Raw genomic sequence first — 12254 nt, 5'->3', positions numbered from 1 at the left:
TGGTGTTTGGCTATGAGATGGTCACATTATTCCTCCATCCACTATTGGCTGAGGCTGGAGCTAATCCAGAAATTCATTGGCTGTTAGTGGGACCAATAGCTCACCAGCTCCTGCCTGGCAGGCCAATGGCAGATGGCCATGGGGCTGGGCGATCCTGATTGGGCGAGGATGGGTTTTGTGATTGGCTGAGTGTATTGGGGGGGACGTGGTCCTCTAAGTGTTGATGGACAGCTTGAGGATGCGGGCTGGAGCACATCTGGAAGTGGTGGGCTCGGCCAGGGGTTGGTACCTGTGACTGTGCACGGAATGCCATCCTTGGTGCCTGGGCAGTTGGATGCAGCCTGTCTGTGTGAGGAGCGATGCGGGTTCTCTAGCTGCAGGGACCGGCTGACTGACTGAGCTCATTCCCGGTGCCTTTCTCCCTAGTCTTTGCACTGGAGACAGACTGAGACAGAAATCACTGCATGTTTGAGATCCTGGGGATTTCGTGCCTGGCAACAAATTGGCTTCGAAGTCCATCGTCCTGGGAAACTGTCACCTTCTGTTTGCAACACCTGGAGAGGTAGGTTGGGGTTGGGGGGGGGGGGGGGGGTATTTACTGGGCTGTGTCAGGGACTAGACACTAGCTCTTAGTTCACATTGGGGCGAACCCCAGGTTTGTTCAGCTTGCAGAGCCGCCATCCACTGCCTCTGGGCTCTTTCTGTCATTTTTTTTAGGATTTCCAGGTCTCACGCGTCCCACTTTAATTTTTTTAAAAATATATTTTAAGCGCACAGCTGGTCTGATGTGGTTTCACTTGCTGCAATTTGGCCATCCCCCCCCAACAAGGGGGATATTATTGCAAATGTGTGAGGTTCAGAGTAGGAAGCGTGTGGCTGCATTAACCTGCAAAGACAGGGAGAGAGAGAGAGACCCGGGAGGACAGAGTTACCAACCGGTTGCATGTTAAAGACTGGGGAGCAGTTATTAACCGCGATTGCAGCGGGGTACAGGGTGACCTGATCACCGATAAACCGACCCGAAAGGTCCCCTCCGTAGTTAACAAGCGGACACTCCCCTCACCCCCCCACAGCTCTCACACCCTCCTCCTCCCCCCCCCCCAACACACACAGCCCTGAGACCCCCCCTTCCCCCCCCACACACACACACAGCCCTGAAATCCCTCCTCCTCCCCCAAACACACACACACAGCCCTGAGACCCCCCTCCTCCCCCAAACACACACACACAGCCCTGAAATCCCTCCTCCTCCCCCAAACACACACACACAGCCCTGAGACCCCCCTCCTCCCCCAAACACACACACACAGCCCTGAAATCCCTCCTCCTCCCCCAAACACACACACACAGCCCTGAGAGATCCCCCTCCTCCCCCAAACACACACACACAGCCCTGAGACCCCCCTCCTCCCCCAAACACACACACACAGCCCTGAAATCCCTCCTCCTCCCCCAAACACACACACACAGCCCTGAGAGATCCCCCTCCTCCCCCAAACACACACACAGCCCTGAGACACCCCCTCCTCCCCCCAAACACACACACACAGCCCTGAAACCCCTCCTCCCCCAAACACACACACACACACACACAGTCCTGACACTCCCCTCCTCCCCCCACACATGCATACAGCCCTGAGGCCCCCCCCACGTGCACACAGCCCTGAGACCCCCCTTCTCCCCCAAGCACACGCACACAGCCCTGAGACCCCCCTCCTCCCCCAAACACGCGCACACAGCCCTGAGACCCCCCTCTTTCCCCCCCCAGCCTTGACACCCCCTCCTCCCCGTTTATTGGATTCCTCTGCTGATTCAGGCATCGTGTGAATTCTCAGTCCTGCTTTAAAATGTTGGTGGCAGGTTCATATCCATTGCATTTGCATACACTGTGCGTCTTGCAAAGCTGTGTGTGTCTTCTACATGACTGTGTTATGTTTCCTGCACCATGTTATTCCTCTTTATTGTGGCTCTGTGCAGGATGACCTCGTAGGGAGACAGTGGAAGGTTTTGATCTGTGCATTTAACGTGTCAGGTAGTGTGGACTGAACGCTCACGCCCGTTACGAAGTGAGCAATGAGCAGATCCAAGGCAGATGTCTATATTTGGAATTGTGAATGCCAGATGATAGTTTGTGTCTTTTCCCAATCACTGCAAACCCATGACTTGTTTTATGCATTCACGGGAGGAGCAACCAAGGGTTAAACCTGCAGTATCTCCTCTCCATTCATTTCAGTGACCAATTATGCTTAACTCTAGATGTTTCGTCATCAACCTATCCAAAGATATTATCTAACTCACTTTTGGGCCAAGTGGGACTTGAACCCAGTCCTCCTGGCTCAGAGTTATGAACACTAACACTGCACCATAGGAGCACTTACGCCCAACGGTTTGTTGATAACAGAGGAAGATTTGCATATGTTACACTACCCCTAATGCAACTCTGCTGTTACATAAGGATTCAGTGGGTTATCACTAAGGGGTAAACTTGTGGTGAGCCAGTGCCAAGTTATTCTCAAATGAGATTGGTTTAACTCCAGTAAGTGAAAGTCTTTTTCCTAACCATTAAAGTGGTATTAACATCTTCCCTTAGAATAGTGTCTGTGTTCAGTGAACTGAGTGCCATGCTTAAAGGGAATCTGTGCCAAAGTTACTAGTTCACTGGTCAGTGCAGTGCGTTACATTGGAGTGGGTTCCCATCTCTCAGTGCTATGCTTGGGGATCCGATTTTAGCTCAGTGGCCAAGTGTAAGGCTGTGAATAAGCGTTAGTGGGCTTGATTCAACTCCAAAGGGGCAATGTTCAACAACTGGATCCAAAGTGAAATTAAGAGCGAACAATCTCTCCCTGGTGCAGTGGGGATGTTTTTGTGTAGCTCAAGTTGATGCAGATTAAACCGAGCTTTACTGTATGTAACCCGGGAATGCTTGATCCTGGCACTGTGTCAGAATCAGAAAGGGTTATACTCCATTATAAGCAAAACCAAGTCCTTTTTTGAAGTGAATTTGATTGGTTAATCATTTTAGTTTCCACTTAACATCCATTTGACAGTTATTATTTATTAGCTGGAAATTACTTTTTCTGTGGATGTTTACTATGTTTCTGACCCTTTTTTCCCTGCTTGTTTAGAACATAGAAAAGTACAGCACAGTACAGGCCCTTCGGCCCTCGATGTTGCGCCGATCCAAGCCCACCTAACCTACGCTAGCCCACTATCCTCCATATGCCTATCCAATGCCCGTTTAAATGCCCATAAAGAGGGAGAGTCCACCACTGCTACTGGCAGGGCATTCCATGAACTCACGACTCGCTGAGTAAAGAATCTACCCCTAACATCTGTCCTATACCTACCACCCCTTAATTTAAAGCTATGCCCCCTCGTAATAGCTGACTCCATATGTGGAAAAAGGTTCTCATGGTCAACCCTATCTAAACCCCTAATCATCTTGTACACCTCTATCAAGTGAAGCATTTGTGACAACTAGGTCATTGTCAATGTTAAATTAAGTGTTTACCTCCTGATATCATTAACTGCTGTTTCTAAGCTTTTAACTCAAAGCTTATTGGGCTGGAAGCATCATTTAGCTCTTCTGAAGTAGCATTTTAAAATGTGCAAACAAAAACCAATTAAAAGAGCGAATGTCATGGTCCACCCACAGAAAATATATATTAAGTATAAAGTTCAACTAAGAAGTTTCTTTTATACATCAGTAAAGATCGACAATCTCAAATCTTTTAATTTCATGTTATAATAGAAACTTAGACTTCAGAATTCTTTTCTTTGCTCTCTACTTTACCTTGGGCCATATTCAATGACAGTTCATTTGGTGTACTCTCAGCCTTGTTCAAGTCCCCATTGCGAGCCTGCAGATCGATCTTAGCAAATGGTTGACTCTGTTAGCTGTCTCTCAACAGGTAGCACTCCAGTCTTTGTGTCAGCACATCATGGGATCACGTTCTGTTCCAAAGACTTGAACATAAATGTTCAGCTGGCAGTGCAGGAGGGGTGGGGGGGGGGGGGGGAGGAGGAGGAGGTTGGGAGATGCTGCGCTGTGTAGTGAACAAGTCATTAAAACAAGGCCTTGCCAGTTTGGTTTTTGGGTGGATGAAAGAAGATGTTTAAGTGGAGAGCAGGATTACTCTCCCTGTGTCTTGGCAAATATGTAGCCATGAGTGAGACTAAAACCGGATTATTTGGGTCATTTAACATTGCTGCTTGAACCTGCTGTGTCCATGTTATTTGCCAAATTTTGCCATTATGCAAAACATTGTTGTAAAGCATTTTGGGATACTCTGGAATCGTAAAGGAATGCAGATTTTATTTTAAATCCTCGGTAGGATATCTTTATGGAAGCTCAGTCCCATCCATGTGATAACTACACGTATTTTTGAATGAAAATTCTTGGCTTGTAATCAGAAGTAGGTACCTGTAGATTTCTCTTCCCTTCTTTCAGCCATAGGATAGTGAACATTTATAGACACTGTACTGTCACTTAAGGTGTGGCCAGGATGTAACAAGGGATTGAAATTCTTCATCTCCATGATTGTATGTAGCATACAGTGTGTTTACATATTGAGCCACAGGGAGATCCAGACTCCAGAATCTCGAAATATTTCTGTGCAAACAGATGGGAACATGAATAAACAGCCGCATGAAATAAGACAAAAATAAAATAGTTGCTGTGAGGTGGATAATTGTGCTCAAATACAGATAGCACCTTGTTTTATATCTTGTCTGTAAATATCTGAATGGATGACAACTTATTGTGAAAAATTAATAAAAATGCTACAAGTTGCAAATTAAATTTTACTATTAATCATGACGTCTGAGAGCAATATTTTGACTCTGGATGATTACAGCCTCCTTTTTTCTTTCAACTTTATTTGTTTTTACATTTTGAATAACTATGACAAAAGCCCCTTAGGGAAGAAAATATATGTGAGATTGTATTTATTCTTTAAAACGCAACACTCTGTCGTGTGGCAACCATTGTTAATTGGCAGGGAAAGCCCATCTGGTTACCTCAAGTCCCTTTTTTAAGGGAAGGAAATCTGCCTTTCTTACCTGATCTGGCCGACATGTGACTCCAGAGTCAAAACGTGTTGCGCTGAAAAAGCACAGGAGGTCAGGCAGCATCGACGTTTCGTGCATAAGAATTTTGTCAGGTGGGGGTGGCCAAGGGGGCTGAGAGATAAATGGGGTGGTGGGGCTGAGGGGAAAGTAACTGGGAAGGCAATAGGTAGATGAAGGTGTGGGGAGGGAGGGGGTGGGGAAGTGGTGGTGATGGAGATGGGTTGGAGCTGAAGGTGGAGGAGAAAGGTGGGAAGGAAGATGGACAGGTGCAACAGTTCAAGAAGGTGGTACTGAGTTGGGGGGTTGGATCTTGGATAAGGTGGATGGACGGGAGGTGAGGAAACTGGTGAAATCAATATTGATTCCATGTGGTTGGAGGGCCCCAAGGTGGATGGTGAGACGTTGCTCCTCCAGGCATTGGATGGCTTGGATTTGGCAGTGAAGGGGGCCCAGGACTTGCATGTCCTTGGCAGAGTGGGAGGGGAGATGAAGTAATCAACCACAGGACAGTGAGGCTGTTTGGTGCATGTGTCCCAGAGGTGTTCCCTGAAACGTTCCGCAAGTTGGTGTCCTGTCTCACCAATGTAGAGGAGACCATGTTGACCTCATCTACTGTGTTTGTTGCTCTTGATGTGGTCTCCTGTACACTGGGGAGACAGGACGCCAACTTGCGGAACGATTCGGAGAATATCTCGAGGACACACGCACCAAACTACCACCCTGTGGCTGACCACTTCCACTCCGCCAAGGACATGCAAGGCCACTTCCATTGCCAAATCCTAACCACCTGACAACTGGAAGAACACTTCATCTTCTGCCTTGGGACCCTCCAACCACACTGCATCCATGTCAATTTCACCAGTTTCCTCATCTCCCCTGACTTTATCTCAGATCCAATCCACCAACTTGGCACCTCCCTCTTGAGTTGTCCTACCTGTCTATCTTCCATCCCTCCTAACTGCTCCACCCTCCACTCTGACCTAATACCACATTACCCCCCCATCTTTCATCTACCTATCGTGTTTTCAGTTCCCTTCCCCCCCCCCACCCCCTGCTCCCCCCCACCAGTCTCACCATCTCCCACTTATCTGTCAGTCCTCCTGTGCCCCCCCAACATTCCTGATGAAGAGCTTATGCTTCAAATGTCGACTCTCTTGCCCCTCTGATGCTGCCTGACCTGCTGCGCTTTTCCAGCATCACGTGTTTTGACTCTAATCTCCAGCATCTGCAGTGCTCACTTTCTTCTAGTTGATATGGGACTTCAGACCCGCAGCAATGTGGCTGCCCCTTAACTACCTACCGGCCAGGTGACATGGGCAATAAATGCTGGTCCAGCTAGTAATGTTAACACCATGAACGAATTTTTTTAAAAGATTGCAACTTCTTGTGATGTCAGGTTACAGAATGACCAATGATTGCAAAGCTCCAACAGTACCCTAAGTATTGCCATGGTAAAAGCATTTCCCTTAAAGCCACCCTTCCCAGTGAAGGAACATTGCCATAGTCTGGTCTCTGCCCATTCCAAGAGTAATGTCAATCTGACCTTCAGTATCTGTAATGAGGTACCATTGTACCCAAGATGGTGCCTTAATGTGGTGACTGTAAACCTTTCGCTGTACTCATTTGAGTACATGTGACAATATAGTTCATTTCATTCATACACTCACACATACATAGCATTAGGATGTAAAGATTACGCACTGCATGTTCAGACACTGATAGAAGTGGGACTGACGCAAATGAACATACTTTTGTGAATGAATGATCATTTTCTTTGATCATGTATATATTAATATAGAGTGGATGCATTTTTGTTTCTTTTATTTTGACATGTAAAGGACAATGATGATATCAATGCAACTTTATACAGTGTACTCGTTTGCTTGCCGTAGTTATGACATCAACCTCTGCTCTAACTTGTTTTCACTTTAGTTTGTGGCAGCCATTAAAATGTATCTCTTGAAACAAGTCCCATCTGACCATTGTCTCGGGCAGAACCTTGGTGTTATTAGCACGGTCACACTGCCCTTTGGTTTATATCTGCTTTTGAAATGAGACCAGGATGCCAAGCATTGCAAAATTACTCCTTTGGACCACTTGATTGTATTTAAGTCACTGTTGACCTCCTATTATTCCATGTAATTGTGTCCAAGTTATGTAAAAGGAATTGTGAAAATGAGTAGCTTTGTGCAGTAGTTCATGTATTTCAGCATTCTAAGTGATGCTCCACAGAATGAGCATTTTGACCTGTCATAGTTTGGATAGGTGTTTGGGTGACAAAGTGGTTTCATGTGTTAATACTGGGGGGGAAAATAAAAGGTAAGTTACTACAGGTGTTGGAGATCTGAAATGAAAACACAGTGCTGGAGAAACTAAGCAAATCCTGCGATATCTGTGAAGAGAAAGATACAAGAGTTAATGTTTCAAGTTTTAATATGACTCTTCAGAATTGGAGTTGGAAAAGTGATTTTAACGTTGGAAAAGATGTACAAGTGGGACACGGGCTGAGGCTGCCCAGAGTAAGAGGCAAAGGGAGTGCTAACAGAAATGGAGGAGTTATATAGATGCAGAATAAGTGTTAATGATGAGTGTGAACAGAAGAAAATAAATCAGCTTTGCTAAGATTAAACCCATGCAAAAATGGTGGAGGTGGGGGAAGAGTGATGACCTCAAAATGGAGGATAGTGTTTGTGGTCTGAAGATGTTGAACTCCATGTTGAATCTAGAAAGCTCTGAAGTGCTTCTGGGGAAATGGAGGTGCTGTCCCTCCAGCTTGCTGAAGCACATCAGTAGACCTAGGATGGAAATGATAGTGAAGGAAAACAAAAATTTGAGTTTGGAGAGCGACCTGGATACCAGAACGTAACGGAGTGCAAATGAAGCCAAGTAATTCCTGAGGGACCATTAGGAAAAGCCATTGGGCAGGACAGAGAATGAATTTTCAAGCAGGATAAAATTGATGGCTTTGGCCACTACTGGGAGGTGGGGCAGATTGATTGACGATTGATTAAACATTTAAACAGGCTTAATGACCATAAAAACAGCAGCTAGCTAGCCTAGAGTTTAAAAATTGGGATCCTTTTGATATCTGGGCAGAAGCTAGTACAGCCTGGAGGTGGGGAATTCTATTTCTGCAGTGTTCAAGTTTCTAGCAAGCTTTCTGCTGACAAATGCAAAATGTTCTTATCTTATGTAAAGTCTTAAAGTGAACTGCTCTGTGAGGAATAATACATTTACAGAAGAGCTAAAGAAAGGGCAGCACGGTGGTTCAGTGGTGAACATTGCTGCCTCACACCGCCATGGACACTAGTTCGATTCCACCCTCTGGTGACTGTCGGTCTGTGTGGAGTTTGCGTGGGTTTCTCCTGGGTGCTCCAGTTTCCTCCCACAGTATAAAGATGTGCAGGTTAGGGTGGACTGGCCATAGGAAATGCAGGGTTACAGGGATGTGGTGGGATGTTCTTTTGGAGGGTCGGTGTGGATTCGATGGACTGAATGGCCTGCTTCTGCATTGCAGGGATTCTATGAAATGAAAATCTGAAATAAAGCAGAAAATATTCAAGAAACTCAATAGGCTGGGCAGCATCTGTGGAGAGGAGGAAGTGGGTACTGGAGATTAGAGTGGTGCTGGAAAAGCACAGCAGGCCAGGCAACTTCCGAGGAGCAGGAAAAATTGATGTTTGGGGCAAAAGTCCTTCACCTTGCTTTTCTCAGATCAGAGGAAACTGATGGGTGACTTAGCTAAGGTACATAATATTATAAAGGGGTGGAGATGGATAGTGTTATGAAGATTCCCTATGAAGGGTTTTTGCCCGAAATTTTCTTGCTCCTTGGATGCTGCCTGGCCGACTGTGCTTTTCCAGCCCCACACTCTTGGCTTATGAAGATGTGGATCTACTGTACCTTTTAAAAGCAACCGAGCTCCCTGACAGCGCCAAGTTGTCTGAACAAGACATAATGTAATATGTGGGCCAGCAGCTGGGTAGCTGGTTGCCTGGACACAAAAACAAATCAGTTTAAGTTATACCCCCCCCAAAAACCAAACTCCAATCCAGTTTGAATTTAGTAGATTGACAATATTAAAAGCCACTGACACAATCCGATGTTTTGGGGGTACAAGACTGGGAAAAATTGAATAGTTGAGCGAGAACTGCCGAAAGACCAACAGGTGATGGCTGCTAGTAAGAACTCTGAGAGGTACCTGTCTAGAGACGGAGTTTGCTCAGAGAAAAAAATTTAAAACAGTAACCACCCAGACCCATTACCCTACCCTATGTTCGCCCCTGACTAACTCAATGAACACCATGGGCAATTTAACATGGCCAATTCACCTCACCTGTACATCTTTGGATTGTGGGAGGAAACCCACGTAGACACGAGGAGATTGTGCAAACTCCACACAAAGAGTTGCCTGAAGCAGGAATTGAACCCAGGTCTCTGGTGCTGTGAGGCAGTAGTACTAACCACTGTGCCACCCCGTTAGTTAGCCAACCCACTTGATATGAATCTAGCAAAGAGATTGCTGGCCCCTTGCTGAGGTATTTGTATCATTGACCAGTAACCAGTGAAGTGCTGGAAGACTGAAGGTTGGCTACAGTGCCAATATTTAAGAAAGGCTGTAAGGAAAAGACAGACAACAACAGACCACTGGATGTGAATATAGGAGTCACAATTAATAAGTGTGCAGATGACACCAAAATAGGCAGAGTAAAGAACAGTGAAGAAGATTATCTCAGAGTACAACGGGACCTTGATCAGGTGGGCCAAGCAGTGGCAGATGGAGTTTAATTTCGATAAATGTGAGGTGCTGCATTTTGATAAGGCAAACTAGGGCAGGACTTACACAAATAATGTTGGGGTCCTGCAGAGTGTTGCTGGATGAAGAGACCTAGGGGTGCAGATGCATAGTTCCTTGAAAGTGGAGGCACAGGTAGATAGGATAGTGAAGAGGGTGTTTTGCACGCTTGCCTTCATTGCTCAGAACATTGTGTATACAAGTTGGGATGTCATGTTGTGGCTGTAGAGGACATTAATAAGACTACTTTATGGAATACAACGTTCATTTCTCGTCTCCCTGCCACAGAAAGACGTTAAACTTGAGAGGGTGCAGAAAACATTTTCAAGGATGTTGCCAGGGCTGGAGGGTTTGAGTTATAGGAAGAGACTGAATTAGTTTGGAGTGTTTTTCCCTGGACCATCAGAGACTGAGGGGTGATCTTCGAGGTTTATAAAATCATGAGGGACGGGGATAGGGTAAATAGCTAAGGTCTTTTCCCTGGGATGGGGGAGTCAAAAACTAGGGAGCATAGGTTTAGTGTGAGAGGGAAAAGATTGAAAAGGGACCTAAGGAGCAACTTTTTTGTGCAGAGGGTGGTGTGTGTATGGCATGAGCTGCCAGAGGAAATGGTGGAGGCGGGAGCAATTACAACATTCAAAAAGCACCTGGATGGGTATATGAATAGGAAGGGTTTAGAGGCATATGGGCCATGTGCTGGCAAATGGGATGGATGAATTGGACTGAAGGGTCTATTTCTGTGTTGTATGGATCAACGACTCTATATCATTCCCAACACAGTTCACGTTTATCATCGAGCCATAGAGATCTACAGCACAAAAAAAGACCCTTCGACCCATGTCAGTGCTGGTCCAATACAACTCCCTAATAGGTCAGAGGAAGGGTCTGAAACACTAGCTCTGACTTCTCTGCAGATACTGCCAGACCTGCTGGGTTTTTCTAGCGATTTGTTTTACCACCATCTCACTATTCCAATCCCATAGCCTTATATGCCACGGCATTGCAACTGCAATCTAAAATACTTAGAGTCATACAGCACGGAAACAGGCTCTTCACTCCAACCTGCCCATAATCCCAAACTAAACTAGTCCCACCTGCCTACTCCTGGCCCATATCCCTCCAAACCTTTTCCTATTCATGTGCTTAGATAAGTATCTTTTTAAACTCATAGATATCATGAAGCTTCCTGCCATTCCCACCCTGACAGACCAAGAGTTCCAGATTCCCACCAGCCTCTGGGTGAAAAGTTTTACCTCCCATCCCCTCTAAATGTTCTGGCCCTTAAATCTATGGCCCTTGGTTATTGATCTCTCCATTAAGGGGGAGGTTTTTTCCTGTCTTCTTGATCTGTGCCTCTCACTATTTAATACATTTATACGTCATGTCCTCCCTCAATCTCTCCTGCTGTATGAAAAACAACCCCAGTCTGTTCAATTTCTCTTTGTCACTGAAACACTCCAGCCCAGGCAACATTCTGTGAAATTTCCTCTGGATTCTCTGCAATGTACGACATCCCTATCGTGTGCAGTGATGCTATCGGGTGTGTTTTGGCAAACCAAATGCATGATGAGCAGTATTTTACAGGGACAAAGTGAGGACTGCAGATGCTGGAGAAATCGGAGTCAAAAAATGTGCTGGAAAAGCACTGGAGGTCAGGCAGCATCCGAGGAGCAGGAGAATTGACGTTCGGGCATAAGTCCTTCATCAGGAATGTTAGGGGGTGGGGTGTGGGGAAGGGGGCTAAAAGGTAAATAGGGTGGGGGGACGGGGGGTGGGGGGGGAAGGTAGCTGGGAAAATGATAGGTAGGTGCAGATGGAGGGTGGTAATGATAAGTCAGAGTGGAGGGTGCATAGGTGGGAAGGAAGATGGACAGGTGCGACAGTTCAAAAGGGCACTGCCAGGTTGGATCTGTGATGCTGTGATGAGGCGGGAGGAGGGGAGATGAGGAAACTGGTGAAGTTGACAGTGATGCCACGTGGTTGGAGGGTCCCAAGGCAGAAGATGCGTTCTTCCTCCAGTCGTCGGGTGGTTTGGATTTGATGGTGGAGGAGGCTCAGGACTTGCAAGTCCTTGACGCAGTGGGATGGAGAGTTAAAGTGGTTGGCCAAAGGATGGTGGGGTTGTTTGGTGTGTGTACCCTAGAGATATTCCCTGAAATGTCCTGCGAGTTGGCATCCTGTCTCCCCAATGTAGAAGAGGCCACATCAAGAGCAATGGACACGGTAGATAAAGTGTTTGGATGTGCAGGAAAATCTCTGCAGGATGTGGAAGAATCCTTTAGGGCCTTTGATGTGGATGAGGGGGGAGGTGTGGGCATGGGTTTTACACCTCTTGCAATGGCAAGGGAATGTGTCAGGAGTGGGGGGGGGGGGGGGGGGGGGTGCGTGG

At 46.4% G+C, this 12254-nt stretch overlaps 1 protein-coding gene across 4 annotated transcripts in view; it reads left to right on the top strand.

Annotated features, from left to right (window-relative positions):
- The first annotated feature begins 237 nt into the window (after positions 1-237).
- myripb (myosin VIIA and Rab interacting protein b) overlaps positions 238-12254 on the top strand; it is a 392899-nt gene continuing 380882 nt past the window's right edge. For all 4 annotated transcript variants that reach the window (XM_072560411.1, XM_072560409.1, XM_072560410.1 and 1 more), the window contains exon 1: positions 238-562. The gene's annotated coding sequence lies outside the window, so the exon portion shown is untranslated. The remainder of the gene's footprint in view (positions 563-12254) is intronic.

This window comes from Chiloscyllium punctatum, chromosome 41, assembly GCF_047496795.1.
Source record: "Chiloscyllium punctatum isolate Juve2018m chromosome 41, sChiPun1.3, whole genome shotgun sequence".
Classification (NCBI taxonomy): domain Eukaryota; kingdom Metazoa; phylum Chordata; class Chondrichthyes; order Orectolobiformes; family Hemiscylliidae; genus Chiloscyllium; species Chiloscyllium punctatum.
The sequence above is the reverse complement of the archived record's forward strand: the minus strand, read 5'-3'. Positions and strand labels throughout refer to the sequence as shown.